This window comes from Schistocerca cancellata, chromosome 2 (assembly GCF_023864275.1).
Source record: "Schistocerca cancellata isolate TAMUIC-IGC-003103 chromosome 2, iqSchCanc2.1, whole genome shotgun sequence".
NCBI classification, from domain to species: Eukaryota; Metazoa; Arthropoda; class Insecta; order Orthoptera; family Acrididae; genus Schistocerca; species Schistocerca cancellata.
This window is the reverse complement of record NC_064627.1, coordinates 1,114,699,634-1,114,726,528: the sequence shown is the minus strand read 5'-3', so window position 1 is coordinate 1,114,726,528 and position 26,895 is coordinate 1,114,699,634. Positions and strand designations below refer to the sequence as shown.

General features: G+C 40.8%; 1 protein-coding gene across 1 annotated transcript in view; it reads right to left on the bottom strand.

Moving 5' to 3' along the window:
• LOC126163140 (meiosis 1 arrest protein-like) overlaps window positions 1–26,895 on the bottom strand; it is a 174,760-nt gene that overhangs the window by 65,067 nt on the left and 82,798 nt on the right. The gene's annotated exons all lie outside the window — the stretch shown is intronic.

Here is a 26,895-nt window from a genome sequence, read left to right as displayed (position 1 = left end):
ATAAATATGAACACTATCTAGTGAGTGACTTTTCCATTTTCAGTACACTTCAGACTGATAGAAGTAACATACTGATCAGAGCAGCATTTTACCATCTTGAGCATGGGCAGAGTAAATGCAGTGCCCTGAAGTTGTTAGTACAAAAAAAATGGCATATTCATATGGGAATTACTATTGAGGTGTAATCAATAAAATATCTTGATATATTAGGTCCAATTCAATTTCTGATATATGCTAATTTCACCCCATTTCTTGATGGTGTTTTGCATGTATTCTGAACTTCTCTCACTGCTTCCTGCCTCACTAATTTTGGAAAGTGTTAATTCATTTGGCATTCAGAACTTTATCAAAAAAAAACCTATACTGTTGTACACTATCACACTTCTTATGTCACTATTTGCTCATCACAGTGATTCGAAAATCAGGAATATCTAAAATTTGTAGAGCACAGTGTCTCACACTGGATATCTGGATCTGTTCTTGCATGATTCCAGCTAGCAAAACATATTCTTCTTGCCATTAGCATAGTCAAGAATCTGTAATGCAGTAGGCATTGATTGGCAACTCTGTTGTCATAACAGTGATTTCCAGGTGGGGGACTGATTGAGCCTGCTAAATTCACTTGACTTTTTCTTATCATCTTGAAGAAATATTCTGAATGATTCCCATTTAAGATATCACACTGAGTTAATAATGTAAATGTTCTTGATTCCATAAAGGTCTTTTTATGTGTAAGGTACGCCTACTCTCATCTTTCAAATGAGAGCTGTCTACCTGAAATACGGCTAAGACACAAGTTGAAAATATGATCACTATTTTTTCTTATTTACTTAAATTTGCCATATTTCGTGACAGTACCTTTTCCATTAGACGTTTATACGGCGATATAGTCTTGGCTTCAGTTGTCTGAGAATGATTCCACAATGCATCTTTGTTGGTTGCAGAATTGACGTGGTTCAACGTGTTTCTCTCATTTTGGTGTTTCAAATACAGTTTCTTCAAATGTAGTTTCTTCTTTTTTTTTAGTTAATACAAAAATAATAGTAACATACTTCAAATTGTTCTTCCGTCAACACCATGGTCAACACACACCAACAGTTAGCTGCCGACCAAGTACAGTCAAAGACGACTCCAACGCCAAAGATGTTTTACACCACACACAATCTTCCAGTTGTAATCAGTCTCTTTGCTATTCTTCGATACATTTTCTAATAGTAATCAATATGCTTTTACTCTCAAAAACAGAAGTAAATTAACATATAATAAGACAAATTATAATAAATCCCGACAAAAATATAAGAAAACATTTAAATTCGGTATCGACAAATACGGTAAAAAAAATAACATCTCCCAGATCCATTACAACTGCTCCCCAGGGCTTTTGTTGTTATGGACATATACAACAAAATCCCGACCACACTCAGTAATGGATCTGTATTACACAATTAGTACATTAATGATGCAGTCTGATAACCTCTTCCAAATTTGGACTCTTTGAATCTGTGGACTTGTTACTGGCTGTTGTTGCAATGATACTTCCCCATCAATCTCATACACAAAAATTCAAGTAAAGAAATTATTTGACATGACAAATATACATGGTATAAAACATACATGAGAAATATTCTAACATACAGCATACAGATTGAAACTAATAGAAAGGCAAAACTCATTTCCTACAATAAGATTCAAAATTTTTTTTTTTTTTTTTTTTTTTTTTTTTTTTTTTTTTTTTTTTTAAATATCAATGTTAATTTCATTATGCTTACATATTGTACAGTAAAAACGATACTGGACATATATAGTGTAATGTGTTTTTCTCTATATTTGCCTTTTATATATTTTTTTTTTAACTTCTGATTTTTTTTATTTTTTATATTTTTTTTTTATTAGTCATGGTTTTTTTTTGTTTTTTTTTTTGCAATTATTTATGTACACTTTCCTCTACTACAATATTACTACAAATTACATTCTTGTGAAGAGTACTTTTGCTCCCCACAACATCAGTATAAACAACAATAAACTGCTCATATATCATGAGGCTTTATCTAAAATTGGTTTTGAAACTTATACCTTTGCATGCATGTCCTCACATGCATGCCTTAACCCACAGGGAAGACTTAGCTTCCAAAAATTAGAAAAATTCAGAAATGCTCACTATGGAGACTTTTTTTTTGTAAAAAAGTAAAAATAAATCTTTCTCTCATTTTTTGTTACAACAGTGTTTTTTCATCAGTTTCAATTAATATGTGACTTCAAATTATTACTTTATACATGCAAATATACATACTTGGTTGTACAGGCAGTTTTGTTCTAACAAGCATATTCCAGTGGAGGACTTTTGTTTTAGATGCTCTTTCTCAACAGCAGGTCTTTTTGATATTGCAATACTGTATGGTTTTATGAAAAATGGTTCATGAGATTTTACCTGAAGCTCACACTGATAACCCTTTACCCTACCAGGTATGTCACTGAAAACATCACTGTATTCCCACAGCAGATTTTCTAACTGTTGTTTTTGCTCCCCAGATAAATTTTGTGTTTCTGAAATTTTCAAATTTACTAAATTCCCAAATTCAACTTCATCAGTATCAAATCTATGAGTTTCAATATTCTCCAATCTATTTTCTTTTAGTAAATTGATACTGTCAAAATTTCCATTACTCTGATCACCAAGCGTGTTCACAAAATTTGTCTGAATGTATTCCCTTTCACTAGTTTCTATCAAAAGTTTTCTTCCAACCCAATCAAATGCTGTATTTACTTTTACTATCCAATTCATACCCAAAAGAAAATCCTCATTAAATTCCTGAAGTACAAAACATCCATGTGTGAACAACTTGCCTTCAATTAAAAATGTCACTAAAGCCTGGCTTTTTACCAATTTACTGCTCTTCCCAGTAGCACCTTTTATCTTTACCCCAACAACTGGCATTTCAACAAAATCTTTCCCCACTTTCAATTTCTTGCTTAACCTTTCAGATATTCCCGAGATCTCACTTCCTGTATCAATTAAACATTTACCAATCCATGACCCAATTTGAACTTTTATATAAGGACTGCAAAATTGATCACTTTTCTCAGAACCTGTATCCTCATGTAATAAATCACTTTCAATATCCCCAAACCTATACTTATCAGAATCATATGGTATATCATTACATGTATTATTTGTCACAGTTATAAAATTTGCACAAGACACAAAATTATCATTAGTACTCTCTATTATCTCAAATAGCCAAGAATTTTCATCCAAATCACATTGTATACTATTGAAGTACTTATCCTTCAGCTTTTCAAAAATAAAATATCTCATCTTTTTCCACCACTCAGGACATACAGTTTCACATACATTAATAAGCATCTTTCTAAAGTTCTTGTCAAAAGAAATAGTTTCACTGTTCAGCCATATATTCATAAGAAATGTGTGTGTGTCATTAGTATCTGTAAAAGTTTCACTTAGGCTAGAAGTTATACATGTGTCATCGTTATTTGTGTAGTCAGATTCTTTACCAACAACATCTAAATTCACACTTTTACATACACCCAACTTGTGAGCTTTATTCATCCTGGTAACATCCCTGGGAATTTCTATAATATTCTCACTATTTAATCCATTTTCAAGCATGTGTATACCCAACTCCCTATTTAAACTAATGAAATACCTTTCCTCAACATCATCATCAATACCATTACCATCATTATCAACTTTATCAACAACATCATTATCATTATACATATTCAAGTCATACACATCCAAATTATCCCCCAAAATATTATTTCCCCTTTCTAAAGGTACCAGATCCCTTTCACCAATATTTTCATTCTCACAGCATGCATTCTCTCTTTCATTCACACACATCTCTGAACTACTACAAATCACATCATCTGACAAAATGTTGTTCTTTTCTGCCCAAGTGTAAAATTCTGTTAAATTAAATGGATCACAATTACTTCTATCTACTGTATGTTCTTGTGTACTGAAAATTTTATTTTTATCAATATTATTTTCCTCTTGAAATTTCTTCAATAAGAAACAACTAATAACCTCATGTGATAGCTTAGGTTTGGAACTGCCATGTTTGGGTTTATGATAGTCACATCCATTGGTCCTTTCATCATGCTCACCTTCTGCCTCAACCTTGCGGACCTTCAAGGGGGCGTCTACTCGTTTTTTGTTTCCTGAATTACAACTGGTTCCTGATTGAACTGCTGATTGTGGTTCTGCCAATGCCTCTGATCCACCTTTCTGTTCCCATTCCTTTGCCAAACATTACCTGATTGTCGATAGTTTCTATCGTATTGACCTCTATCAAAATTTCTGTGATTTTGATCCCTAAAGTGTTCTCTACTTTGTTGATTATTACCGCGAAAATCATGTTCTTGTTTTGGATAAAAATTATGGTCCTTCTTCTGAAAATTGTTATATCCCCCTGAATTTTGACTAACACCATGATAATTGTTTTGTTCCCTTTTTTGAAAGTTATCATTTCCCCAATTTTGACCGTTACCTTTCTGAGTAAACCCACTGTGTGTTGTTGTTGTTACCCTATCCAACTTTTCAATATAATTGAGAAACTGCTCTACATTACTATCAGGACATTGAACTAAATTCAACTGCATTGCTGATGGCAATCTTCTCTTCAAGGTATCAATTTTGATCAAGTCATCCAAAGGTTTTGTTAAATGAATAAGTTTTTGAAGTTCACTTTTGCAAAATTGTTTCATGCTCCCATCTGATTCTCTATAGTTTCTCCCATTCAAAAATTCACTTTTGATTCTAGTTTGTTTAAGATCATCCCAAAAATTTTCCAGAAATTTTGATTCAAATTCTGAAAATGTCATCCCCATAGTTACAATCTGGTTTGCCCAAGTCAAAGCTTCCCCTTCCAAGAATTTTTTCACAAATTTAATTTTTATTTGATCTGGTGAGCGAGGTAAAAAACAATCTTTACAATACTGCATAAAATCAACGGGATGTAAGGGTCCATCTACCGAAAAGTGCTTCACTGGAATATTAGATACAAGATTACAAGTGTTGACATTGTAATTTTTGCTTTGAAATTCAATGTTAAAACTTTCAATTTTTTCGCTAAGTTCTTTGACATATTTTTTGTTTTCTAAATCATTGCATTCTACTTTTTCTTCTAGAGTAACCAAACGATTGTCAGTTTTTTGTTCTACATTTTTTACTAAAACTTTTGTATTCTCATCCAAATTTTTAATTTCCCCTTTAATGTCATTAAAATCAATTAAATTTATTTCCCTATCTGCCAGTAACTCATTTTTTACAGTATTAATTTCACCGCTCAATTTAGCATTAATTTCATTTACTTTTGCTTCCACAGATTCAATTTTTTCCTCAGCATTGTCAACTCTGTTCGAAAGATCACCCACTTGCAACAAAATGTTATCAATTTTTTCATCCCAGTAAGTCTTATTGTCGTCAAGTGTTTGTTTAATTTCTTTCGTGAAATTTACAAGAAAACTTTTTAAATCAAACTTATCGGTTCTTTCTGTTTCATTTGACATGTCCTGATTTTCGAAGTCTATTAAATTACTACTTTCTACTTTAGGCACAATACTCTCGAAAATCTCATAAGTCATTGTGAAGAACAAAAATTTATACACAACAATACAGAACAAAATAAAAAGATTGTTTTAACAAAATACGACGGTTTCGTGACTTATCTGGAACACTCTTCTACTGTTGCAAAACCACGTTTTCCATCTATGTGATTGTTGACCAAAATTCTTGAAATATTTTCTTCTGTCGAAAATTATATTTTTCGCCGAAACATTTCTTCTCCAAAACTTTTACTTCCCGATGAACACAAACACTGTAGCACACATTCTGAAGAAACTGGTATTAACACACAAAAATTTTCTTCCTCGTAGCACTGTTGAAAATCTCGTGAACACGATATCCCGGCTGCTGAGCCCCCAGTTGAAATACGGCTAAGACACAAGTTGAAAATATGATCACTATTTTTTCTTATTTACTTAAATTTGCCATATTTCGTGACAGTACCTTTTCCATTAGACGTTTATACGGCGATATAGTCTTGGCTTCAGTTGTCTGAGAATGATTCCACAATGCATCTTTGTTGGTTGCAGAATTGACGTGGTTCAACGTGTTTCTCTCATTTTGGTGTTTCAAATACAGTTTCTTCAAATGTAGTTTCTTCTTTTTTTTTAGTTAATACAAAAATAATAGTAACATACTTCAAATTGTTCTTCCGTCAACACCATGGTCAACACACACCAACAGTTAGCTGCCGACCAAGTACAGTCAAAGACGACTCCAACGCCAAAGATGTTTTACACCACACACAATCTTCCAGTTGTAATCAGTCTCTTTGCTATTCTTCGATACATTTTCTAATAGTAATCAATATGCTTTTACTCTCAAAAACAGAAGTAAATTAACATATAATAAGACAAATTATAATAAATCCCGACAAAAATATAAGAAAACATTTAAATTCGGTATCGACAAATACGGTAAAAAAAATAACATCTCCCAGATCCATTACATACCTCAGTTATGATCATGGCAATGAGAGGATGTTCACTGCAGTAATGCCTTGTCCACATAATTGTAAAGTTACTTCCTTTCTAAAACAATAGCTGCTTTCAAAATAAGTTCCAGTTTTTCTGCAAAACCTGTGTCTTACCTCTTCGTATCACTATTGTTTCAGTTGAGTTGCTAACTGTCACAGGTTAAGTAACAAATCTTAACACTTTATGCCATTTGTCTCCTGCCAACCTGCAGGAGTAGCCGTAGTCATCTGCATCATGAATACCACGTTACATCATCAACAAAACAAGAGTAAGTCTCATGAGATTCACAGCAACTGTCAGTGACACGAGTCTGTATGTTGTTAATCATTTTGCTCTCAAACAAGAGGAGATAAATTACAGAAGCAATGAACAGGCTTGTTAGTATGCATTACCAATGATAGATCTGTGGCTGAAAAACATCTGAAAGTGCACAACTGTACATCTGCCTGTTTTGTTTCTGCCTCAGTAGCCATATATTCAATTTTTCCGCATCCATAAATTGATTTGCACAGAGGTCACGAAAGTCATGGGATACCTCCTAATATTGTGTCAGACTTCCTTTTTCCCAGCATAATGCAATGTGACATGGTGTGTACGTAACAAATCATTAGAAGTCTCCTATGGAAAAATTGAGTCTTGGTGCCTCAATAGTTGTCCATAATTGCAAAACTGTTGCTGGTGCAGGATGTTGTGCATGAATTGGCCTCTTAATTATTTCCAATGGGATTAATGTCAGCCATCTGGATGGCCACATCATTTGCTTGAACTGTACAGAATGTTTTTCAAACCAGTCGAGAACATTTGTGGTCTGGTGACATGACATCGTTTTTTGGGAACATGAAGTCCATGAATGGCTGCAGATGGTCTTCTGGTAGCTGAACATACCCACTCACAGTCAATGATTGGTTCAGTTTGATCAGAGGACCCAGTACATTCTAAGTCAATGCAGCCCACACCATTATGGAGCCATCAGCTTGTACAGTGCTTCATTGACAACTTGTGTCCATGGCTTCATGGGGCCTGCACCACACTCAAACCATACCATCAACTCTTAACAACAGAAATTGGGACTCATTTGGCCAGGCCACAGTTTTCCAGTTGTCTAGGGTCCAAACAATACGGTCATAAGCCCAGGAGATGTGCTGGAGCTGATGATGCGCTATTTGCAAAGGTCCCTGCATTGGTCATCTGCTGCCATATGACATTAATACCAAATTTTGGCACACGGAACTAATGGATATGTTTGTTGTATGTCCCACAGTGATTTCTGTGGTTATTTCATGCATTGTTGTTTGCCTGCTAGCACAAACAACTCTATGAAAATGCTGCTGCTCTTGGTCTTTAAGTGAATGCCATCAATCAGTGTGTTGTCCATGGTGAGAGGTAATGCCTGAAGTTTGGTATTCTCAGCACGCACTTGACACAGTGAATCTTGGAATATTGAATTCACTAATGATTTCCAAAGTGGAATATCTCATGCATCTAGCTCCAACTTTCATTCCAAGTTCCAAGTCTGTTAATTTCGATCATGTAGCTATCGTCACATCGGAAACCTTTTCACATGAATTACCTGAGAACAAATGAGGCTTTCACAAGTGCGCTACCCTTTTATATTTTGTGTATGTGACACTACCACCATCTGCATATGTGCATTTCACTACCTTGTGACTTTTGTTACCTCAGTGTATTACCCTGTGACATCAATATATTAGTATATTAGCCATAATACCTCCGCGCTGTCGTAGTGTTCCTTACATTCCAGTTGTGTAAGCACTATATTGGGCATAGATACAGTCCATTTGAGGTCAACAGTCCATAGTATCTTACTGTTTATTGCCATTTTGGACAACGCTGTTTTGTACACAGTATATGAGTTTTCACTGCAAGCTAAACAGAATAAGTGTGTAAGTCATTTGCATTTTTCTAGGTTCAATCTACTGTCAGTTTTAGGTTATTCCTTAGATTAGTGTCTGGCAAAGCAACTCTACTAAACGCTGGAGCAGACTGTGGATAGCAGTGAAGACATTGTCAGCTGACCATGGAGCTCTTCATATTGCTAGTGCACTTGAGACTTGTCAGTACTGCTGATGATGTTTAGCACTTTGACATTATTCACTAACATTTAGGACTGGTGCTGAGTGAGCCTGCTAAATTTTCATCATACTCTCTTTCATACTGATGAAGAAATCTTAATAGTCATAGCGTTTAAATGAGATAAAGATCATGAATTTAATTTTTTGACCCTAGTATGGTAATTCCATACTTAAATTACAACTGGTTTTGTATTTCATGTTGTGAACTGTCTGCATCGACTACTATAAGAGCGTCCGTCCCGATAGTTGAGTGGTCAGAGTGACATATTGCCATCCTATAGGCCCGAGTTCGATTACCGGCTGGCTTGGGGATTTTCTCCATTCAGGGACTCGGTGTTGTGTTGTCTTCATCAATCATCATTTCGTCCCCATCCATCATGCAGGTTGCCCAATGTGGGGTCGAATGTAATACGACCTGCACCAAGGCGGCCGGATCTGTCTCGTAAGGGGCCTCCCGGCCAATGATGCCAAACGCTCATTTCCATGTACCATAAGAGCAATAGCAGAGAACTAAATGAAGCAGTCTCCTGTCTGCTCCCTGGCACCATGTTCATCTGGTTATCTAATGCAAGGCTAGTTGCTGGTTCAGATCTTGCTGGACTGCTGATGAGTATTGCCAGTTTTTTCTTTTTTCTCTGGAATTAAATTCAGAAAAAAAGAAGCCTTTGCATTAAGCTAACTGAACATCAGCCTATTTTATTTTTAACTGTCAACATTCTTCTGTAATGTAATAAACTTCATTTATTATTAATTTGTTACTGACACTATTCTTGTTGTTATTTATTCACTCCCAAGAGCTTTCTTATCCCGTTTTGGTACCAATGCACATGACCAGTGAATCTGAGTGGATGGAATGTGATTGTTTTGGCATGGAGAATATGTGATGCCAGAAAGTATCAGGAGATAAACTGCTAAAAACCAATCACACTTGTGCCTCCCTTCCGAGGATCTATATAAGATGAACATGACAAATATTTAGCTACATAGCTGTCCCTAACACAGCTAATAATTAGCAAAATTGTTGCAAATATTTGGCAACACTGTGATAATGCACTTACTTCCTCATGTGGTCCTGCATTGTTCTTCTAAATCCTGGAAATATCTTTCCGTTTCAATGACTTATGCTACATATGTCTCGTGTAAGATGAGAAACCGAGACAGAAAATTTAATTTTTTGGACCCCACGAATACTGTACTTCAGATAAGTAACAACTGTTTGTATCTTTAATGTTGCGTAATGAGGCTCAGCAACTAATATTGCAATGAGAGCTGCGTCCAGCAGCATCTCATTAGCTCTCTCATTCCCCACCTGTCTAGAGGTGCAAGGCTGGCACGAGTTCTCAGTTCTTATCATGATGCAGACTAGTGCTCTCTAGGTTCATATCTGCCAATTTTTAATGCAGCTGCAAAGCTGCAAAGTTCTAGAAGAAATTCTTTAGCAAAATTTGAAGAAAACCTTTACACATTAAGTCTTCTACATCTACATCTACATGATTACTCTGCAATTCACATTTAAGTGCTTGGCAGAGGGTTCCTCGAACCACAATCATACTATCTCCCTACCATTCCACTCCCGAACAGCGCGCGGGTAAAACGAACACCTAAACCTTTCTGTTCGAGCTCTGATTTCTCTTATTTTATTTTGATGATCATTCCTACCTATGTAGGTTGGGCTCAACAAAATATTTTTGCATTTGGAAGAGAAAGTTGCTGACTGAAATTTTGTAAATAGATCTCGCCGTGAAGAAAAACGTCTTTGTTTTAATGACTTCCATCCCAACTCGCATATCATATCTGCCACACTCTCTCCCCTATTACGTGATAATACAAAACGAGCTGCCCTTTTGTGCACCCTTTCGATGTCCTCCATCAATCCCACCTGGTAAGGATCCCACACAGCACAACAGTATTCTAACAGAGGACGAACGAGTGTAGTGTAAGCTGTCTCTTTAGTGGACTTGTTGCATCTTCTAAGTGTCCCGCCAATGAAACGCAACCTTTGGCTCGCCTTCCCCACAATATTATCTATGTGGTCTTTCCAACTGAAGTTGTTCGTAATTTTAACACCCAGGTACTTAGTTGAATTGACAGCCTTGAGAATTGTACTATTTATCGAGTAATCGAATTCCAACGGATTTCTTTTGGAACTCATGTGGATCACCTCACACTTTTCGTTATTTAACATCAACTGCCACCTGCCACACCATACAGAAATCTTTTCTGGTCTTTGGATGACTTTACTAGACGGTAAATTACAGCATCATCTGCGAACAACCTAAGAGAACTGCTCAGATTGTCACCCAGGTCATTTATATAGATCAGGAACAGCAGAGATCCCAGGATGCTTCCCTGGGGAACACCTGACATCACTTCAGTTTTACTCGATGATTTGCCGTCTATTACTACGAACTGTGACCTTCCTGACAGGAAATTACCAATCCAGTCACACAACTGAGACGATACCCCATAGACCCGCAGCTTGATTAGAAGTCACTTGTGATGAACGGTGTCAAAAGCTTTCCGGAAATCTAGAAATACGGAATCAACTTGAGATCCCCTGTTGATAGTGGCCATTACTTCGTGTGAATAAAGAGCTAGCTGCGTTGCACAAGAACGATGTTTTCTGAAACCATACTGATTACGTATCAATAGATCGTTCCCTTCGAGGTGATTCATAATGTTTGAATACAGTATATGCTCTAAAACCCTACTGCAAACCGACGTCAATGATATAGGTCTGTAGTTCAATGTATTACTCCTACTACCCTTCTTAAACACTGGTGCGACCTGTGCAATTTTCCAATCTGTAGGTACAGATCTATCGGTGAGTGAGCGGTTGTATATGATTGCTAAGTAGGGAGCTATTGTATCAGCGTAATCTGAAAGGAACCTAATCCGTATACAATCTGGACCTGAAGACTTGCCGGTATCAAGCGATTTGAGTTGCTTCGCAACCCCTAAGGTATCTACTTCTAAGAAACTCATGCTAGCAGCTGTTCGTGTTTTAAATTCTGGAATATTCCATTCGTCTTCCCTGGTGAAGGAATTTCAGAAAACTGCGTTCAATAACTCCCCTTTAGCGGCACAATCGTCGGTAACAGTACCATCGGCACTGCGCAGTGAAGGTATTGACTGCGTCTTGCCGCTTGTGTACTTTACATACGACCAGAATTTCTTCGGATTTTCTACAAAATTTCGAGGCAATGTTTCATTGTGGAACCTATTAAAGGCATCTCGCATTGAAGTCCGTGCCAAATTTCGCGCGTCTGTAAATTTTAGCCAATCTTCGGGATTTCGCGTTCTTCTGAACTTCGCATGCTTTTCCCATTGCCTCTGCGACAGCGTTCAGACCTGTTTTGTGTACCACGGGGGATCACTTCCATCTCTTACCAATTTATGAGGTATAAAACTCTCAATTGCTGTTGCTACTATATCTTTGAATTTGAGCCACATCTCGTCTACATTTGCATAGTCAGTTCGGAAGGAATGGAGATTGTCTCTTAGGAAAGCTTCTGGTGACACTTTATCTGCTTTTTTAAATAAAGTTATTTTGCGTTTGTTTCTGGTGGATTGGGAAGAAACGGTATTGAGCCTAGCTACAACGACCTTGTGATCACTAATCCCTGTATCAGTCATGATGCTCTCTATTAGCTCTGGATTGTTTGTGGCTAAGAGGTCAAGTGTGCTTTCATAACCATTTACAATTCGCATGGGTTTGTGGACTAACTGCTTGAAATAATTTTCGGAAAAAGCATTTAGGACAATCTCGGAAGATGTTTTCTGCCTACCACGGTTTTGAACAAGTATTTTTGCCAACATATCGAAGGAAGGTTGAAGTCCCCACCAACTATAACCGTATGAGTGGGGTATTTATTTGTTACGAGACTCAAATTTTCTCTGAACTGTTCAGCAACTATATCATCGGAGTCTGGTGGTCGGTAGAAGGAGCCAATTATTAACTTAGTTCCGCTGTTAAGTATAACCTACACCCATACCAATTCGCACGGAGTATCTACTTCGACTTCACTACAAGATAAACCACTACTGACAGACACAAACACTCCACCACCAATTCTGCCTAATCTATCTTTCCTGAACACCGTCTGAGACTTTGTAAAAATTTCTGCAGAAATTATTTCAGGCTTTAGCCAGCTTTCTGTACCTATAACAATTTCAGATTCTGTGCTTTCTATTAGCGCTTGAAGCTCAGGGACTTTCCCAGCACAACTACAATAATTTACAACTACAATTCCGACTGTTCCTTGATCCAAGCACGTCCTGTATTTGCCATGCACCCTTTGAGATTGCAGCCCACCCCATACTTTCCCGAGGCCTTCTAACCTAAAAAACCGCCCAGTCCATGTCACACAGCCTCCGCTACCCGTGTAGCCGCCAGCTGAGTGTAGTGAACTCCTGACCTATTCAGCGGAACCCGAAACCCCACCACCCTATGGCGCAAGTCAAGGAATCTGCAGCCAACACGGTCGCAAAACCGTCTGAACCTCTGATTCAGACCCTCCACCTGGCTCCGCACCAAAGGTCCGCAGTCGGTTCTGTCAACGATGCTGCAGATGGTGAGCTCTGCCTTCATCTCGTAAGCAAGACCAGCAGCCTTCACCAAATCAGATAGCCACTGGAATCCAGAGAAAATTTCCTCAGATCCAAAGCGACACACGTCATTAGTGCCGACATGTGCCACCACCTGCAGCTGGCTGCACCCTGTGCTCTTCATGGCATCCGGAAGGACCCTTTCCATATCAGGAATGACTCCACCTGGAATGCACACGGAGTGGACACTGGATTTCTTCCCCTCCTTAGTCGCCATATCCCTAAGGGGCCCCATTACGCGCCTGACATTGGAGCTCCCAACTACCAATAAGCCCACCCTCTGCGATTGCCCAGACCTTGAAGGCTGAGAATCATCCTCTGAAACAGGGCAGGCTGCTGCATCTAACTCAGCCAGAGACAGTACCTGAAACCTGTTGTCAGACGCACAGGGGAGGCTTTCTGAACAGCCTCCGGGGACGTCTTTTGTTGCCTGCCACGCCTTGGAACGAGCTCCCATTCAACCACAGGCGAGGGCTCAGCCCCACTGCGGGCAGCAACAGGGGCAACCACAGCGGCAGACCGATCTGAGGACAGATGGGACGAGGTTGACAACCCCATGATACCCAAGTCCGGCTTCCCACAGTGGTGCCCATTGGCAACAGCCTCAAGCTGCACGACCGAAGTCAGCGCCGCCTGCAGCTGTGAGCGAAGGGATGCCAACTCAGCCCTCATCTGAACACAGCAATCACAGTCCCTGTCCATTCTAATCGTTGTTGAACAACAGTTACTGAAACATGAGTCCGTACCTAGATAACGCAAGGGAAACACGCAAAGAATGTATGAACTAACGTGTACAAATGCCTAACGACTGCGCTACAATCTGCCTGAATTTACGATTACAGTAACTAAAACTCGAAATTACACCTCCTATACGAACCTATGTAACAAATAACTGAGCTAGGAGTATACGACTTGCTGCTGGCAGCTGCTTATCCAACGGCGGTAGGAAGCACACTGGCTGTGACCAACCGACACTGGCCGCTCAAAACAAAAACAGAATACAAACGACTGCGCGAATTTACACTATTTAGGTACTAAAGTGCGATGCTACAACTCTCCAATACTATAATACGCTCGAAATTTATGAATTAAACAATGCAAGTACCCAAAAACACGCAAAGAAATTAAGAATTAAACTATGTAACAAATAAGTGAGCTAGAAGTATACGACTTGCTGCTGGCAGCTGCTTATACACTCCTGGAAATGGAAAAAAGAACACATTGACACCGGTGTGTCAGATCCACCATACTTGCTCCGGACACTGCGAGAGGGCTGTACAAGCAATGATCACACGCACGGCACAGCGGACACACCAGGAACCGCGGTGTTGGCCGTCGAATGGCGCTAGCTGCGCAGCATTTGTGCACCGCCGCCGTCAGTGTCAGCCAGTTTGCCGTGGCATACGGAGCTCCATCGCAGTCTTTAACACTGGTAGCATGCCGCGACAGCGTGGACGTGAACCGTATGTGCAGTTGACGGACTTTGAGCGAGGGCGTATAGTGGGCATGCGGGAGGCCGAGTGGACGTACCGCCGAATTGCTCAACACGTGGGGCGTGAGGTCTCCACAGTACATCGATGTTGTCGCCAGTGGTCGGCGGAAGGTGCACGTGCCCGTCGACCTGGGACCGGACCGCAGCGACGCACGGATGCACGCCAAGACTGTAGGATCCTACGCAGTGCCATAGGGGATCGCACCGCCACTTCCCAGCAAATTAGGGACACTGTTGCTCCTGGGGTATCGGTGAGGACCATTTGCAACCGTCTCCATGAAGCTGGGCTACGGTCCCGCACACCGTTAGGCCGTCTTCCGCTCACGCCCCAACATCGTGCAGCCCGCCTCCAGTGGTGTCGCGACAGGCGTGAATGGAGGGACGAATGGAGACGTGTCGTCTTCAGCGATGAGAGTCGCTTCTGCCTTGGTGCCAATGATGGTCGTATGCGTGTTTGGCGCCGTGCAGGTGAGCGCCACAATCAAGACTGCATACGACCGAGGCACACAGGGCCAACACCTAGATGGTGTGGGGAGCGATCTCCTACACTGGCCGTACACCACTGGTGATCGTCGAGGGGACACTGAATAGTGCACGGTACATCCAAACCGTCATCGAACCCATCGTTCTACCATTCCTAGACCGGCAAGGGAACTTGCTGTTCCAACAGGACAATGCATGTCCGCATGTATCCCGTGCCACCCAATGTGCTCTAGAAGGTGTAAGTCAACTACCCTGGCCAGCAAGATCTCCGGATCTGTCCCCCATTGAGCATGTTTGGGACTGGATGAAGCGTCGTCTCACGCGGTCTGCACGTCCAGCACGAACGCTGGTCCAACTGAGGCGCCAGGTGGAAATGGCATGGCAAGCCGTTCCACAGGACTACATCCAGCATCTCTACGATCGTCTCCGTGGGAGAATAGCAGCCTGCATTGCTGCGAAAGGTGGATATACACTGTACTAGTGCCGACATTGTGCATGCTCTGTTGCCTGTGTCTATGTGCCTGTGGTTCTGTCAGTGTGATCATGTGATGTATCTGACCCCAGGAATGTGTCAATAAAGTTTCCCCTTCCTGGGACAATGAATTCACGGTGTTCTTATTTCAATTTCCAGGAGTGTACAACGGCGGCAGGAAGCTCGACTCAGTAACCTATGTTAATGGTCATAGATGTCTGTTTTGTGAATGCCAAGCTTCTTTGCTAATCAATCATCTCTGAAGAACTTCGTCTCGAATGCCAACCACACAAATTTGAGTTCTGCTCATCACATAGGACCCATATGACAGGGAAACAGTTATTAAGTGAATATAGTTCCTCTGTGCCAAATCTGTGAAATAACACCCATGTAGATATTTGCTGGCAGTGACATCAGCAACTTCTTCCACTCTGGGTAGCTCCAAAATTGCACAATTTTGTTGGTTTAAATCTAATTAAAGACCTTAAATATCACTTTTGATCTGCATTAAGTTTTCCATGAATCCACACATGGAACTCAGAATGTGATGTGTGCTTGTGTTGCTATAGAGCATGCACTGCAAAGTTTTCACACAGTTTACCATGTATATTTAATGTAAGAAATGAAATCATGACATTAAAACTTTTCACACCACAATTACTGTCCGTGGCTTGGTGAAAATATATAAATTTCTGGTGACAACATGGAATGGATATTGAATCTATACAGAGAAGGGCAGCACAAAATGTTCACAGATTTGTTTGACCCATGGGAGACTGTTATAGTGATGTTGAAGAAACTGATCTGGCAGAATTTTGAAGACAGATATAAACTATCCCGAGAAATTCTATTAACAAAGTTTCAAGAACTGGCTTTAAATGGTGCACTAGGAATGTACTACTACCCCCTATGTATCACTCACAGAGGGATTGTGAGGACAGGATTAGAACAATTACAGCACACACAGATGCATTCATCTTCCTGCACTCCATATGGGAATGGAATGGGAAGAAACTATAGCAACTGGTACAATGGGACATCCCCTCTGCCATGCACTTCAAGGAGGTTTGCCGATTATGGATGTAAATGCAGATGTAGATATGTTACGTTTTGGTTAACATGACAAAAAAATTTCCTGGAATACACAAAAATGGACTCAGATGTTATTCTAGGTGCTGGACTTTTAAGAAACCTGATTTGCATGCCTCAATCAAAGTCATCACCCACCAACAGTTTAAGTAATTGAAATGCAGCCATGATACCTGGTTACATTATAAGCTAAACAAGAAGTATTAGCTTGTTTGTACATTGCGACCTTGTCGAAGTCAGACTGTGTGTCCCATAAAATTCTACTTGACAAACTAAAGTGTTACAGAATTACTGGTACCCCTCTTGGATGCAGGGAGTCTTACCTTCATAACAGAAAGCAAAGGGTCTCACTGACAGACTATGTCATCGGGGAGAAAAACCCATCATAATGGGGAGATGTAACGTGTGGAATTCCACAAAGATCTGTACTGTGCCTGCTCTTGTTCCTAACTTATATAAAAGATCTTCCAATGACTTTAAAGAGTGATTTAAAAATTGTGATTTTTGCTATTAACACAAGCATACTAATCAAGGCTCATGATTTACCATTGGCAGATAGAGCTCAAATGGTGTCTGAACAGACCTGCAAATTGTTCACATCCAACAGTTTAAGTCTTAATATTACAAAGACTCACATTATGTGATTTTAGTCATGAAATAATGATCTTTTAGCGCCAGAAGTAGACATCAATGATCACACACTAAATGAAACATCCTTGAGTCAGATGAGTCGCAGACATGCACAACAAAAAGACTGCAGTACATGTAAACTTTCAGTGAAAAGGCCTTCTTCTAAAGTAGAAAACACATGCACATTCATGCAAGCAAAACTCACGTGAACATGACCATTGTCTCTGGTCACTGATGCCTCAGTGACAAGAGAGATGGTCATATGTATGTGAGCTGTGCTTGTGTGAATGTTTTTGTTTTCTGCTTTAGTAGAAGGATCAAACAAGGGGAAATCCAGTATGGAATAATGATAATATGATGAAATGGAAAGGTTGTTGCTCACAACGCTCACAATATAGCGAAGATGTTGAGTCGCAGACACATGCTACAAAAAGACTGCTAAACAAAAAAACCAGAAGGCCTTCATTAGAATTAGACAACAACCACACACACACACACACACACACACACACACACACACACACACACACACTTGAGTACCATCTCTGACTGCCGGGGCCAGACTGCAAGCAACTATGCATGATGGGCAAGCAGTCTGGGCAGGGTGGGGAAGGGAGAGTGGGGTATGGGTGAGGGACAGTAAAATGCTGTTTGTGGGAGCATACAGGGATGAGGTGGAGAGGGTAGAGCAGTGAGGTGCAGTTATGAGTAGATGGAGAATGGGGGATGGGGGGGGGGGGAGGAAAGGAGAGAAGTAAAAGAAATGTGAGTGCACTTGTGGAATAGAAGGCTGTGGAGTGGGAACAGGGAAGGGGATAGGTGCATAAAGGATAATGACAAATGAAGTTGAGGTCAGAAGGGTTACGGGAATGTAGGACATGTTGCAGGGACGGTGCCCACCTGCACAATTCAGAAAAGTTTATGTCAGTAGGAAGGATCCATATGGGAAAGGCTGTGAAGCAGTCATTAAAATTAAGAATGTTGTGTTGGGCAGCGTGCTCAGAAACTGGGTGGTCCATCTGTTTCTAGGCCACAGTTTGTCAGTGGCCATTCATGTGGACAGACAACTTGTTGGTTTTCATGCCCACACAGAATGAAGCACAGTGTTTGCAGCTTATCTTGTAGATCACATGACTGATTTCACAGGTAGCCTTGCCTTGCATAAGTGATGCTTGTGACTGGACTGGAGTAGGTGGTGGTGGTGGTGGTGGTGGTGGTGGTGGGAGAATGGTTGGAAAAGGTCTTGCACCTAGCTCTATTACAGGGATGTGAGCCATGAGGCGGGGGTTGGGAGCAGGGGTTGTGTAGGGATGGACGAAGATATTGTGCTTTGGAAGGACCAGTTGTGCAGATGTTGGCAAGAACAATTGTTCCTGAAGATTCAGTCACTCACCCCACATCAATTGTGCTGGTGAGTCCTTCTCCACATCCATTCTCAACTCGAGCAGAAACAGTGGTAATACTTCTGACCATGATGATGAACTACACATTATGGTCAACCCTTCGGCCCCTCCTGTCTCTCTATGGGTGCATACACCGCATGTTGGCGTGCACCCTGGAGTAGGTTTTGAGGCGTTCCCTAGCTCCCCGCGGTCCGAATTGCAAGGTGCGGGTGGCACAGCCTCGCCTGTTATTAGGCTCCCTCCCTTGTCGCATACATCAACATGGGGTCCTCCCCATGGCGGGCAGAGGCCTTATACCAAAACCATCCGCCGATTTGCGGGAGAGGAATGTGGTGTCACCGCCAGACACCACACTTGCTGGGTGGTAGCTTTTAAATCGGCCACGGTCCGTTAGCATACGTCGCACCCGCATGTCGCCACTATCAGTGATTGCAGACCGAGCGCTGCCACACGGCAGGTCTAGTCTAGAGAGACTCCCTAGCACTCGCCCCAGTTGTACAGCCGACTTTGCTAGCGATGGTTCACTGGCTACATATGCTCTCATTAGCAGAGACGACAGTTTAGCATAGCCTTTAGCTACATCATTTGCTACGACCTACCAAGGCGCCATATTCAGTTACTATAATTACTTCAAGAATGTATTCTGAACAGATAATATCGTGAATCATGTACCGTCAAGAGCAACGTTCATCATTAATGGATTAAAGTTAAGTACCAAACTAATTACACCCACTTTCTGAATTCTCATTCATTGTCATGTTCCAGACCTCACGTCAGTATAGTTCTTCCCTCCTCATGCCAGCCTGCGTGAGTTAAAACGTGTGCATTTCGGCCTCCACTCATAACACGGTGTTGGCTCTTCTGCTAACACAAAACTTGCGCATAGTTTCTTGTAACATCGTCGACAGAGATGAGCATATAGAGATGAGATGAGCCTGGACCGATGTGTCACGAGGGGAGAGGGGGGGGGGGGGGGGGGAAGGGGGCGGTGTTCCTTGACAGAGCACAAGGGAAGTGAGTCTTGGGAAGTTGAACCCGAGCACTGTAGTTTAGTTGAATTCACAGCTTGCAGTGAAGTATGATACAGGCGGATGTTCGACGATGCTAAGGACGTAGGCAGCAGCGAAACATCGGCACCTGTGTGTCCACTAGGGAAAGGTATCCCGACGAAATGTCTTTAATGTAAAGTCGTCTGCAACTGTCCGGTCATTCCTGGACAGAATGGAGCACTGGGGGTGCCTGTCATGTTGTGGGCAGTAGGCAGCACCCGGACCTACCTGTGATTGGCGTTTGGGAAGTAGCATGGTGGTCTGCAGTTCCGTGCCACCTCCCCAAACCGTGTGTGGAAGTAACAGTACGGGTAGTGTGGTTGCATTTCCTGCAGAAAGTTCGTTGCCAGTGGTGGTGGCTGAGGTTCGGTGGCCACAGGTTCGGTTGCAGGAGGGGGCGTGACCGTGGGCGGAGCCGGTGGTGTCCCAGTTGCTTGTTTACTGCTTCCCAGAGCGAGCAGAACGGTTGGCACAGTACAGCCCTGGCCGCATCCGGCCGCAGGGCGATGAGCCTGAATCTGAGACTTGTCAGGTAGGGAGTGGCTGGCGAAATAGAGCAGTGATGCATCATGTAGCTTGTCAGCAATTGTCATTCTTTGCTCGACAGGTTCAGGAGACCTTTGAGCAAGAGCAAAGCGGATGTGAAGAGATAGTTTATCTGACCAGATGGCGAGGAGAGCTGTGTCAGAGAATAGATCGGCGCTGACCAAGGCATGTAGCCGTCTCCAGCGCTGGGAAGGTTTGTCATTGCCTAGTTGCTCGATGTGGAGCACTTGCCGTATTGCTACCTCAGTTGAGCGTGCAAGCCGACGTAGAACTGTCTTTTAAACTAGAGTGTACCGGGTAGATGAGTCCGGGGCATCGACCAGGTCAGCAATCAAGTCCTCCTGGTCGTGCAAGTGGGTGATGAGGATCAGAAACCTGGTTGACTTATCAAGTTTGTAATGGTCGAAAACTTCGTCCACAATTTTGAACCAGGTTCTCGCTCTCTCGGGTTAAACGGCGGCCAGAATAGAGCTGTTGTTGCTGTAGTATTCCAGGAGAGTGTGCCTCCAGGGTATGTGGCAACGACGGCTGTTCGGGTGGCAGTGTGAAGGTGACATGTTGTGGTTGAGTGCGATCCGCTGCGACGCGGAAGGCCGACGCGGGTGAGACACCGTAATGTGTCGATAGCGAATGCAGAAGCTCGGAAGCTCAACCAGTTGTGGGTGAGTTCGGGTTGATGCGTCGCAGAAGACCGACGCGGATGAGGCACCGAGATGTGCCAAGAATGGTAGCGGATGCTCGACTGGAGCCGGTGCGGGGGCGACAGGTGAGAAAAAGTTCAAAGTTTGAGAACGCCTGTTAGTCTGCGGAAAGCTCGGCGTATGATCAGAGCCAGGGCCACCTGTGTTGCAGGTAAGCTGCAGAAGTGTGGGCTGTCCAGAAGCACAGTGTGGGAAATGACGTTGAACGTGGGACGGAATGTGTGAATGTTCACTGTTCATAGTCACCCTAGTCAAAACGGTGTGCGAATAAGGTGAGGTGTAGCAGTGGGACAGAGGTGGAGGTCAGGCACCGAGAATAAGTTATTGTTCCTGTTGCAGACCGAGGTATCGAAGTAGGAAGGCATGTGCTGATGCTGAACATAGGCAGGTGCGGGCATGGTCAGATGCTGAGGAGGCAGACCTGTGAACGAGGTAGTTCCGGTCACGTGGCAGGTTTCTGCGTGGTGCTGCACGGATTGCGGCGTGGCAAATTGTTATCCTGGCGTTAGTAGGTTGTCCGACGAAGCATTTGTAGAAATCGGCATTGGTCCTACACTGCACGGAGATCCGTAAAAAGTAACTGCACAGTCAATGAGGGAGGGCACATGTGGCGGGAGCAAAGGTGTTTGATAGCCGGAGTCATGCGCACTCCTAACCTCATTTATTGTTCAAGTGGTTCAAATGGCTCTGAGCACTATGGGACTTAACATCTGAGGTCATCAGTCCCCTAGAACTTAGAACTATTTAAACCTAACTAACCTAAGGACATCACACACATCCATGGCAGAGGCAGAATTCGAACCTGCGACCGTAGCAGCAGCGCGGTTCCAGACTGTAGCGTCTAGAACCGCTCGACCACCCCGGCCGGCTCACTTATTGTTGCAGGCTCGAAAACGTCTGACGAAATCGGCGGGACCATCGAATGAGAGGCATCATATTGCAGTTCTGGCGGGTGTACATCGTCCACAACACAATGCATGCCATTTGCAAAATCCGGCATTAGGCGCTGAGCCGAAGACATTGTTCGAATGCTGTATCGATGTAATACATGCGAAAATAACCAATGCGGAGGTCGCAGACACAGTAAAACGGCAAAAACGGAAGACGTTATAACTCGGGGTCACCAGTGATGAGGATTACCGGGTTGGTTCCACCAATAATCACACCCATCTGGCAATAGTTCATTTATTAACCTTAACACATACAAGGATCACAAAGAACTGAACTGAACATGGCGGAACAGCCAAAGATAACGGTTAGAGTCCAAAGATGAATGCATATCGATGTTGGTGTCGATTTCATCGGTGCCACAATCCTAAATACCTGCTTCTTTTATTTTGTTAGTAGCCAAAGATTTATCTCTTTCGGGAGGTATTTTTCAAAGAAAATAATTACATCTGTGAACACTAACTGCTATATGAAGTACATTAGCACTTGGAATACAGCTTTAAAATAGACTATTACTTGTCGTGTTGCTAATATAATGTATGAATCCTTGAATCTAAATATTCAGATGATTTGCAGAAAGAGTGTCTAATGAAATGTGTCATTTTATTTATTTATAGAAAACCTCAATTTCTTGATTTATGTTGTTTTGGCACCCATTACATACCTCTGCAGCACAGTAAATAACTCCTCTCTACCGAGCGAGGTAGCGCAGTGGTTAGCACACTGGACTCGCATTTGGGAGGACGACGGTTCAATCCCCTCTCCGGCCATCCTGATTTAGGTTTTCCGTGATTTCCCTAAATCGTTTCAGGCAAATGCCGGGATGGTTCCTTTGAAAGGGCACGGCCGATTTCCTTCCCAATCCTTCCCTAACCCGAGCTTGCGCTCCGTCTCTAATGACCTCGTTGTAGACGGGACGTTAAACACTAACCACCACCACCACACCAACTCCTCTCTGAGCCCTAGACAAGAAGGCAAAGTCTATAGGAAACTTACTATTGCGTTTTGTATATGTTTCATATGTTTATTTATTAGCCCTTCAGCATGTTTACCACGCAATTGGTTTCATCACAATACATTTTACATATTTCATATAAGTATAGTTGTTACTAATTTTTACATTATACATTACGCATACATATACATACATCTTTTTAATAGTTAGTAATTTGAACATTTTACTCACATCATCATTTTACATATACATAAATACATAAACTTTTCACTAATCAGACAATTTCAGCAATAATCATTATACAGTTTACATTCATACATTTAGTTAATGATAGTTATGTTATTTCATTGTTTATACATTCCTTTCAAATTACTTCCAAGATATTCTTCAATCGAGTAATATGCTTTATTTTTGAGCCATGTGTCTAATACCTTCTTAAATTAAAAGTGTGTGAGGGTTTTGACGGATAATGGCAATTTATTATATAACTTTAGACTTAGGTGTTTGTGACTGTTGTGTGTCAGTGACAGCCTAGAATACAGTATATCAAGCATGCAGTTGTTTCGAGTGGTGTGCAAATGTAAATTCTCTCTCTGTGTAAATTGTTGTATATTTTCTTTTACTTATATTAAGCAGTTATACATATAGAGACTTGGGAGTGTCATTATGTTTATTATACTGAAGCGCTCCTTACAGCTTTCTCTTGGACCCAATCGTTGTAAACATCTAATTGCCCCCCCCCTTTTTTTTTTACACAGTTTGTGCCTGGTGAATTACCCCATAACAGAATACCATATTGTAGCTGCGACTGAAAGAATGCATAGTAGCAAAGCATCAATAAACTTTTACTGACAGAATTTCTTAGTTTATACAGCAGGAATATTACGCGTGCAAGTTTGCCTGTCAGATAGCTTATATGGTCATCCCATGAGAGCCTTTGGTCAATTTTTAGTCCCAGTAATTTGACACTCTGATTCTCTGCTTTCCGTACCTTCAGATTAAAATAAATTTCCTCTGTTTTTGTGTTGTTTATACATAACTCGTTAGCAATACATCACACCCTACATTTTTCAAGAAGTTCATTATTTTTGTTTACCACCTCTTGCATACTCTCACCTGTGGAGATCATGGCCATATCATCAGCATATAAAACATTTTTGCAGGCTACATAGTTTGAGAAGTCATTAACATAGATAATAAAGAGGAAGGGTCCAAGAACGGAGCCCTGTGGAATTTCTCTCTTAATTTTCATTGAATCTGACCTTTCATTGTTCACATACACTGACTGCCTGTTATTTAGGTATGACTTAATCAAATTAAGCGGTTTGTCTGCAATAGCATAATATTCTAAGTTTTTAACAATTATCTCATGTGATACTGAATCAAATGCTTTGCGTAAGTCTATGAGTGTAGCACATGTGATCAGTTCCCTTTCAAAAGCATTGTGGATTTCAGTTATCAGGCTTTCAATAGCTTTTATGGTTGACTGATTAGTTCTAAATCATTAAGTAATTTATTGCTCTCAAAATACATGTAAATCTGTGTGTGTGAGCAGCTCTCTATGATTTTGGCAAGTATATGGACAATTGATATTGGGGTATAGTTATCTGGCATTTCTCTGTCACCATTTTTGTATATGGGGAGTGTAACTGTAATTTTAAGGCAATCAGGGAAAATGCCATCATCAAGGATTTTATTTGCAAGGTAGAGTAGAGGAGTTCTAATTTCCTTAATTATAGCCTTCATTACAAAGTTACTGAATCGATAGTAGTCTACTGTTCTAGAGCTGTTCAACTTGTTTACAGAGTTATTTATATCTGTAGCAGTTATTCTACTCCAGTTAAATCTTTTATCTGTTTTATTCTGTGATTGCGAAAGAAAAGTTTCTGCATCAGTTAAATCATCACTTTTTGGTACCTGGGCATTTACTGAATTTATGAAGTGTTTGTTGAGAATGTTGCAATTAATTGGGTTACTGATTTCTTCTTTCCTTATGTTTATCTCACTTTTAACTATGTTCCAGGCAGATTTACATTTGTTTTTACAATTTAAAATATACTCCTCATTTGCTTTCATTTTTGCTGCTTTAATTTCAGATTTGTATATTTTTCTTAAGTTTATACATCTATTCTTGTTTTCTTGACTGCCTTCAATTTTGTCCTACAGCATGAGTAGAAGGATTCTAATTTTAATGAGGGGCAGGGTGTACCACTTTTTTGTGTGTTGTGGTTTATGCATATTGCTACTGTAACATCTCTTAGTAATAAGAGGACAGTTACTGTCTAATGTATTTTTTATACTGGATATGAATGCAGAAAAGCTTTCATTTATATCTTTGTCAATGGTTGGTATTCTAGCCCATTCTATTCTACTCAGTTCATATCTCATTACTTCAATGTTCTCTTCCTTGAGAGCTCTGTATGCAATCAGCATCATGTATTGTGATTGTATACATCATGTTGTTGTTGTTGTGGTCTTCAGTCCTGAGACTGGTTTGATGCAGCTCTCCATGCTACCCTATCCTGTGCAAGCTTCTTCATCTCCCAGTACTTACTGCAACCTACATCCTTTTGAATCTGCTTAGTGTATTCACCTCTTGGTCTCCCTCTACGATTTTTATCTCCACGCTGCCCTTCAATGCTAAATTTGTGATCCCTTGATGCCTACGAACATGTCCTACTAACTGGTTCCTTCTTTTTGTCAACTTGTGCCACATACTCCTCTTTTCCCCAATTCTATTCAATACTTCATCATTAGTTATGTGATCTACCCATCTAATCTTCAGCATTCTTCTGTAGCACCACATTTCAAAAGCTTCTATTCTCTTCTTGTCCAAACTATTTATCGTCCGTGTTTCACTTCCATACATGGCTACACTCCATACAAATACTTTCAGAAACGACATCCTGACACTTAAATCTATAGTCGATGTTAACAAATTTCTCTTCTTCAGAAACGCTTTCCTTTCCATTTCCAGTCTACATTTTATATCTTCTCTACTTCAACTATCATCAGTTATTTTGCTTCCCAAATAGCAAAACTCCTTTACTACTTTAAGTGTCTCATTTCCTAATCTAATTCCCTCAGCATCACCCGACTTAATTCGACTACATTCCATTATCCTCGTTTTGCTTTTGTTGATGTTCATCTTATATCCTCCTTTCAAGACACTGTCCGTTCCATTCAACTGCTCTTCCAAGTCCTTTGCTGTCTCTGACAGAATTACAATGTCATCGGCGAACCTCAAAGTTTTTATTTCTTCTCCATGGATTTTAATACCTAGTCCGAATTTTTCTTTTGTTTCCTTTACTGCTTGCTCAATATACAGATTGAATAACATCGGGGAGAGGCTACAACCCTGTCTTACTCCCTTCCCAACCACTGCTTCCCTTTCATGTCCCTCGACTCTTATAACTGCCATCTGGTTTCCGTACAAATTATAATTAGCCTTTCGCTCCCTGTATTTTACCCCTGCCACCTTTAGAATTTGAAAGAGAGTATTCCTGTCAACATTTTCAAAAGCTTTCTCTAAGTCTACAAATGCTAGAAACGTAGATTGCCTTTCCTTAATCTTTCTTCTAAGATAAGTCGTATACATCATAGTTCAACTTAAACTGAGTATTATCATCAGTAACAATAACCATTCAGGAATAAATATATTGCAAAATAAGTATAAAGTCCAGAACGACTTGAGTATAAAGTAATCGAAAAAATATGAAAATAGATAACCCATGTTATTATAGAGAGATGCAGATCAAGTTGTGGTCATAAAATTAACTGTTTTAGCATACAAGCCACATAACATTTAAAATGTTGTTCACTACAAGTAGATTATTAATAAATAGATGATTAATCCTTGTCT